The sequence below is a fragment of the Capsicum annuum genome, chromosome 3, assembly GCF_002878395.1.
Source record: "Capsicum annuum cultivar UCD-10X-F1 chromosome 3, UCD10Xv1.1, whole genome shotgun sequence".
NCBI lineage: Eukaryota > Viridiplantae > Streptophyta > Magnoliopsida > Solanales > Solanaceae > Capsicum > Capsicum annuum.
The window spans coordinates 148527683-148536798 of record NC_061113.1 but is presented as its reverse complement, the minus strand read 5'-3'; positions in this window follow the sequence as shown (position 1 = coordinate 148536798).

Below are 9116 nucleotides of genomic sequence, written 5' to 3'. Positions count from 1 at the left end.
ACAAGGTAGGGGTAACCACACATAGAGTCATTTGCATTATCAAACATCCCTCTGATAAAGTTTGAAAACAAAGAGGCAAAGATATTAATCTTTCTTTTAACAAACTCAGAAAATAAAGATTTGTTCAAGAACACATACCTTCCGCACGAATCCTAGGAGCAAAAAAAAAATGTGGATACTTGGACTTCATGTCCTCTTTCGCTTCCCAAGTAGCATCTTTCACCTTATAGTTCCGCTATAGAACCTTAATCGAAGCCACATCCTTGGTTCGCAACCAACGAACTTGCCTATCTAATATCTTAACTGGGACTTCTTCATAAGACAGAGAATCCAAAATACCTAATCCTTCCAATGGAACAGCCAAAGAAGGATTGCCAATGCATTTCCTCAATATAGAAACATAAAAGACCAGATGAACTAAACTTAAGCTAGATGGAAACTCCAAATCATAAGCAACATTGCTAACTCTCCAAAAAAATTACATAAGGACCAATAAATTGAGGACTGAGTTTTCCCTTTTTTCCAAATTGCACTACTCCCTTCATTGGAGACACCTTGAGGAACACCCTATCCCCGACCTCAAACTCCAAGTCTCTATGCCTAATATCCCCATAGGACTTTTGAAGACTTTGGGTAGCTTTAAGCCTATCCCCAATCACCTTCACCTTCTCCATCGCTTGATAGACCAAATTAGGACCAAATATATCTTCTTCTTCAAGCTCAAACCACCCAATAAGAGATCTACACCTCCTACCATATAACGCCTTAAAATAAGCCATACCAATACTCGAATGATAACTATTGTTGTAATAAAACTCTACCAAAGGTAAATGCTTAACCCAGTTGTCACCATAGTCAATCACACAGGCCCAAAGCATATCTTTCAAAGTCTGAATAGTTCTCTCCGCTTGCCCATATGACTATGGATGAAAAACAGTACTCAAACTAACCTCAGTCCCCAACCCTTTCTAGAAAGACCGCCAAAAATAAGATGTAAACTGCATACCATGATTAGAGATAATTGAAATAGGTACCCCATGCAGCTTCACAATATCCTAAAGATATAACTGCGCATAATCTTCTATTGAAAAGGTAGTCCACACTGGTAAGAAATGCGCAGACTTGGCCATCCTATCCACGATGAGCCAAATCGAATCATACTGATTTCGAGACTGAAGAAGACTGGTAATAAAGTCCATATTGATCACTTCCCACTTCCATTCAGGAAAATCAATTTCTTGATACAATTCTCCTTGCCTTATGTGCTCTACCTTAATCTATTCACACAACATGCACTTGGCCATGAAATCAGACATATTTCTCTTCATACTATTCCACCAATAGATATCCTTGAGATCATGATACATCTTAGTCGAGTCAGGATGAACAACATAGTGCGACTCATGTGCCTCAGCCAAAACCCTTTGCTGCAACCCATTGATATCAGGAACACACAACCTCCCTTATTATTGCAAAGTACCATCACCATTGATCTCAAACACCACTACTTTTTTCTCACCAGCATCACTCTTGATCTTCATCAAGATAGGATCTAGCACTTATTTCTCCTTAATCTCTGCACTAAAAGATGACCGAACCAATTTTTGCACCATCATACCACCATCCTTAGAATCTAAGAGACAAACTCCAAGATTAGCCAAGCGGTGAATATCCTTCACCAATTCCTGCTTGCCTTCCTCTACGTGAGCCAAACTCCCCATGGATAACCTACTAAGAGCATCAGTAACCATATTAGCCTTACATGGGTGGTAGTGAAGACTTATGCATAATCCTTAAGAAGCTCAAGCCACCTCCTCTACCTGAGATTAAGCTCTTTATGAGTGAACACGTACTGAAAACTCTTGTGATCAGAAAAGATATCCACATGAACACCATACAATTAGCTGCCTGGAAGCATAGGCGATCACCTTCCCATGTTGCATCAAAACACAATCGAGCCCTACCCGAGATACATCACAATAAACCATAAACCCATCATTACCATCCGACAAGGTTAGGATTGGATTCAAAGTCAACTTATTCTTTAACATCTCAAAACTTCCTTCACAAGCATCCGACCAAGAAAACTTAACATTTTTCTGAGTCAACTTAGTCAAAGAAACAGCTATCAAAGAAAAGCTTTCCACAAATCACCTATAATACTCGGCCAAACCTAAGAAGCTCCGAATATTGGATGGAGTCATGGGTCTAGGCCACCTTTTCACCACAACAACCTTCTATGGATCCACCATGATCCCTTTACTAGAAATAACATGACCCATGACTTTCACAACGTTCAACCAAAACTCACACTTAGAGAACTTGGCATACAACTGTTGTTTCTTTAGGGTCTGTAACACCCCAAGGAGGTAATTAGCATAAACATAGTAATGAAGAGATCTAAACACTTCCTAAACACTCTATTCATCAAGTACATAAATGTTGTCGGAGAATTAGTCAACCCAAATGATATCACTAAAAACTCAAAATGCCTATATCGAGTATGAAAAGATGTCTTATAGATATCCACCTCTCTAATCTTAAGTTGATGGTACCCAGACCAAAAATCTATCTTAGAGAAGAACTTGGCACCCTATAACTGATCAAACAAGTCATCTATATGAGAAAAAGGATACTTGTACTTGATCATTACCTTGTTCAACTGCCCGTAGTCAATGCACATCTAAAGGAAACTATCCTTCTTGCGCACAAACAACACTGGCTTACCCCATAGAGAAATAGTAGGATGAATAAAATCCTTATCCAGAATATCCTTAAGTTATTCCTTGAGTTCCCTCAGCTCAGCCAGAGCCATTCTATACAGAGGAATAGAAATTAGACGAGTGTCTGGAAACAAATCAATACCAAACTTTATTTCCCTATCTGGAGGAACACCAGGAAGATCATCCAAAAAGACCTCTAGAAGCTCATTAACCACATGGACCGAAGACAAAAAAGGACTTTCCGAATTAGAATCTTTAACCCAAACCAAGTGATAAAGACAACCTTTAGAGATTAACCTCTCAGCTCTAAGATAAGAAATAAACCTCCCCCTAGGAGCTAAGAAACTACACTCCCACTCTATAACTGATTCACCAGAAAACTTAAAGATGGTTCTATGGGTCCAATAATCCACAAACACTTACCAAGAATGCAACCAATCCATACCTAAGAATACATCAAAATCTACCATATTCAACTCAAATAGATCCACCAAGTTCTTATTGCTACCAATAGATACCACACACCCTCTATCGACTATCTTAGCAATAATAGAGTCAGCTACCAGGGTAGAAATAAAAAAGGATCTAAAATAACTTTTGAATCAAAACCAAAAGACAGAGCCACAAATAGAGTCACATAAGAAAGAGTGGACCCCAGATCAAGCAAATAATACACATCATAAGAGAAAAATTGTAACGTACCAGTAACGACATCAGGTGATGCCTCAAATTCCTGTCGGGATGCCAAAGCATACAACCTATTTTGACCAACACTAGAACAAAGAGCATTAACAAAAGTAGATGCCATACCACAAGGTGCAAGAGAAGAAGATGAAGCCCTAGGAATCTTATTCATCCTCGTAGAAACCTTATTGACTGGACAATCCCTGAGATAATTGCCTACCTGACCATACTTGAAGCATTTATCCCTTTCTTTTTTGCAATAACCCTAATGAGGAAGACCACAGAATTAATAAAAAGGATACAAAATAACTGACTGACTCTGCTCCTCTGAGATTAGGAAACCTATGCCCTAGAATTATCACTACCTTGATGATACCTATCTCCCAACTATTATGGGTAAGGACCGCTGACAGAAAAAGAACCCGAACTACCCTACTTCTTTTTCCACCATCTCTACCTTCCTAAGACTGAGCAACTACCTAATCAGAAAACATGCTCTGCTTCCTCTGCCTATCCCCAAATTCCATATGTTTTCTTTTCTCATCCTCAACCTACTGTATATGAATAGTTAACCTTGAGATGTCCATATCATTAATCAAAAAGGCAGTCTTTCTCTCTAAAATCAAATCTCTATTCAGCCACCAAATCAGGAGCATACCCTGATATCTGATCGAACTTCAAAAGCATATTCCTTTATAGATATCCTGTCCTGCCTAAGGTTCACAAACTCCTCCATCTTTGCTTCCCTCAATTCTTGAGGAAAGAATCGATCTATGAAGGCATTAGAAAAAGCCTCCCAGAACCCTTCCCCTTCCATATCACCTCTATCCCTATCCCACTCTTCATACCATAAGCAACATCTTTGAGTTGATAAGATGCAAAGTTAACCCCCTCTACATTAGTAGCCTACATCATCCAAAAGATCTTTTCCATCTTATCCAAGAATCCTTGTGGATCCTCCTTTACCTTTACCCTAGTAAAAGTTGAAGAAGCCATCTTTATAAATTGACTAACCCTTGTGGCCTCAGTAGACAAAGCACCAATCGCACCCTGCTCACCCTAAGCAGCAACCAATTGGGCAATGACATAAATAGACTAACAAAACCTTGCATTCATCATATTATCCTGAGGGACTTTAGGAGAATTAGTGGGAATAGGAGGAACTTCAGCACCATCAGGAATAGAACCATGAGATAAAAGATGTACTCCAGATGTAGGATGTGCCCCTTTAGCAATATCCACAGATGGGACGAAAGAATTTCCTTGTGTTTCAGATCTAGGAGGCATAATCTGAAAGATGAACAAACAAGGATTATAGGAGATTCTAGGATTAAGAACTCAAGCATAAAGATAGAATACCAAGAAAGTGAAACATTCCTAAATGTCTTCCAGCCTCTCTCTTATGAGTCTGGCATACTTTATACCCCTAAAAGAGACTCTACTTGACATATCTTTATGGACTTCAAGTTGACCATGAACGTAAAGCTCTAATACCAACTTGACACAACCCAACCCTGGGCCTTGTTGTAATGGGCATCCCAAGTCCATCCAGGACCAAAGACCTACCTATTACCCAACCCAGCCACCTATGTCCAACCTTAGAAGGGCTAAAGTTCAAAAATATAACAAGATAGCATTATTGTTCTCAGTAAGACTCTAGAATAGGGTCACAATCGTGAACGACACAATTGAGTTCAATCGTACCGCACCAACCGCCCAACCATACCAAACCCAACCATAGACCATAAACTAAAGAAAATACCAAAACATAATATGTAAATCAATCCTAAAATATAATATGATGGAATAGTGAGAAATTATGTCTAATGATTCCAGCCTCAATATCATTACCAATGCTAAGAATGACACCTATACCGATCCCTCCCATACCAAAAGAGTAAACAAATCCAGTTGGTATAGATCCCCAACCATGGCCAAAACTAATATCCAAAAGAAAAGAAAAATGTCTAAAGAGAATCCATAACATGAAATAATGCCTTTCAAAAGGATGGAAACTCACCACGTCAGTCTAAGATCTAATACTGAGTCTGTATGCTAAACAGGAAGGTAGAATGGTCAATTCCTGCATAGCATGGGTATACAGCTGCCAGTAGATCGGGTTAGTCATAAAACCAAGTAAAACCATCCATAATGCATACAACCATACATATATAAGTACTGGGAAAAGAGACTGGGTTTAGCATGCACTTAAAACCTTAACCTAGGATTGTGTAGCTTTGTCGTCCTAACCACCCACAGGCGATATGGGTTCAACTCCCCCTGCTGAAAGGGTCCCTATGCGTGTAGCCATAAGACCAGGCAATATCCTATGGGATGACTAGTACAACCCTATAATATAAAATATGACACACATACGTGGTAAACAAAGATCTCTCATATCAGAATATATGAGTTTTTGGTTTTGGTTCCCTCCAGGACTACCACCTTTCATGGCTTAGCTACATGCTCTCCCCATTAATGCCCAATTAAAATCATGTCCAAACAATCCATTTACCATTTATTAACCAAGGACAATATTAGAGGTATCGTCATACCGTCCCATTACTTGCAAGTAATACCCATAGCCTAACCATTTAGGTTAAGGGGACCTTTTGAGACCTTACCATATACTATATTAAATCCACTAGGGAGACTTTCCTATTTTCCACAAGCATAACCATTTAGCCTTTAGCCTTTCCAAACTATTTAAACCATATACAAATCCTTTGTCCAGTTTAAAATATGCAAGAGTTCCATTAAAAGAATTCAATGCAATGAACATATCTTTTTAAGCATTTCATAAAACACCTTGGGGACATAATATAACCAAAACCAATTCCAAAGACCATTAAACCATTACCATGCAATCCAATTTTCCAAAATCACCATTAATTCATATAAAAGCTAATTAAAACCATCGAAAACCATAACCAAGAATTCAATATCAAAACCCCAAATAATAGTTGAAAAACCATAATCATGAAATAGTAAAACCATGAAATAAATCATATAAACCATGCCTTTAGTTGAAATTATAATGAGGGAAGAGAATTATGACTTAAACCAAAGAATTGATGGAAAGAAATCACAAAAGCAAGCCCCAATGCAATCCATAAGATGAAACCCTAGCTTCCTTGCCCCCAAAATCTCTTGAGATAATTATTGGATGTGTTGGAATAGTTTCTAAGGGTTAATGAATAAAATAATAGGGTAAATAAACTCCTAACTGTATTAGAAGTAGTGGGTCCAAATTAGGGTAAGTAGAAAAATGTCCAAAATACCCCCACTTAAATCCCATAAAAACCCATCACAGGGATATGGCTGACCCTCTTACGAGTCATACCCTTCCTTACAATTGGTTTCCACCAGTCATACCTAGGCCTTAACCTTTAAATTAGAAACTTTATAGTATACGACTCATCCAACCAAGTCGTAACCTTAGCATATGATCTATACCCATGATCTGTATCCCTGGCAGAACAAATTTCAAAAAATATCAAATACTAGCCACCATACAAGTCACCGATATGACTTGTACCAAACCTTATGACTCATACCTCTAAGTCATTACCATTTCAGTAATCAAAACCATCCTACCAACTAATACTGGTCATCATACGATAGGACCATACCACTCGTACCCTAGCATATGGCTCGTACCCATGAGTCATATTGAGTCTGATGAATGGATTTCTAGGAAATTTTCTAAGGTTTAAAACCCAGGATATTTCAGCATCCCTTAGGTACTTTATGGTAAAGAAGGATGCAAAGCCTAGATTGATTTGATAGGTATAATTTCTATAAGAGTTTGAATTTGAGGTTAAGGATCGGAAGGGCATAGAAAATCAGGTGTAAACTATTTATGCTGCCTTGGAGAGGAGAAGATACTTAAACTAGGCAATAAGCTTGAGAAAGATGATAATTTTCCAGATGAGCACATCTTATCCATATCACAAGACTTAATCCCCTAGTTTTCTAACTATGCCAATTATCTGTCAAGTGACTTCATCCTAGAAAATATGTCATTTCTACCATGAAAATGATTTATACTGAGGTACAAAAGTTCTTTTGGGATGAGCCTTACTTATTTTGGGTGTGTGCAAATGGTGTCATTCATATGTGTATTCCCAAAGTTGAGGTGATAAGTATTCTGGAGGCCTATCATTCATCTTCAGTTGGGGGTCACTATGTAGGTAATCACACTGCTCATATGATTTGCAATGTGATTATTACTGGTCGATGATTTACAAAGATGTACATGAATATGCTCGGGCCTATGACCAATGCCAAAGGCAAGGAAATATCACTGGGAAGTATGAATTCCCTATGACACCTATTTTGAGCTTGAGTTATTTGGTGTTTCTTGTATTAACTTCATGGGTCTATTTATCAGTTTTCATGGTATGAAGTATATATTAGTAGAAATAAACTATATCTCCAAGTAGGTGGAAGTGGTTTGACTTCCCTATAATGAAGGTCAAAGTGTCTTAATATTTTTGAAGAAGAACATTTTCTCTCGATGTGATACTTCATGAGCTATATCAGTGATTATGGCTTTTATTTTTAAAATCATCTATCAAGGCCATAATTAAGATAAATAGTGTTAAACATAAGGTGGAAACACCGTACCATCCGAGGATAAGTGGGTAGTTTAAGGTCTCCAATCGTGAGATCAAGTCTATCTTGGCGAAGATTGTAAATACCAATCCGACTGACTGGTCAAGAAAGCTAGATGATGCACTTTAGGTCTATCATATAGCTTACAAAACCCCATAGGTTCCTCACCTTATTATCTTGGGTATGGAAAGGAATGCCACTTGCTAGTTGAACTTGAGAATAAGGCACTATGAGCTTTGAAGAAGCTACATTTTGAGTGGAGTGATATTGCATGCTTAAGGTTGGATGAGATGAATGAGTAAGATAAATTTCACTTTTATAGGTATGAAGTTTCGGCCTTGTGTAAGGAGAATATGAAGTTGTACAATGATAAAAATATTGAGAAGAAGATATTCCTACCCGATGCTGTGGTCTTATTGTGTAATCCAAGACTTTGCTTATTTTCTATCAAACTGAAGTCTAGGGGTTCTAAACTATTCACTGTGGTTAGAGAATTTCCACATGGTGCAATTGATATAAAGCGAGATGTAGATTCCCCATTCAAGGTGATTGATTATCATGTTAAGCGTTACATTGGAAGCATGGAGAAGTTGAAAGTGTATGAGAATGTTACCCTTGTCAAAGTCTGAGTAGCCAAGGGATCTGAATCGTGCCACAATGTTAAATCAGGAATTGTATGGGAGGTAAACCATGGGATTATTGGTGAAGTTTGAATACCAACATAGCCACGTCGTTTCGCGACATTAAATCAAGCATTGATTAGGAGGCAACCCAAGGTTTTAGTGTTCACTTTATATTTTAATTTTGTATGTTAAAAGCATGAAGAACGACTTGGAATATGGTAAGAATTGCTAAATTACAAACAAGTCCAGGTAGTAAACCTATAAATTCATGGGAATCAGGGGAAAATTTGGGTCTCTAAACTTCAACCTACGACCCCTACCGATGGCCCCATAGGTAGTACCTATGACCTCGTAGGGTGGGTTGTAGGAATAAGGTACAAAACTAGGTGAAGAAGCTGACCTATGACCCATACCAATAGGGTTGTAGGTACTACATACGGCCCAAAAGTAGGGTCATAGGTAGGGGCAG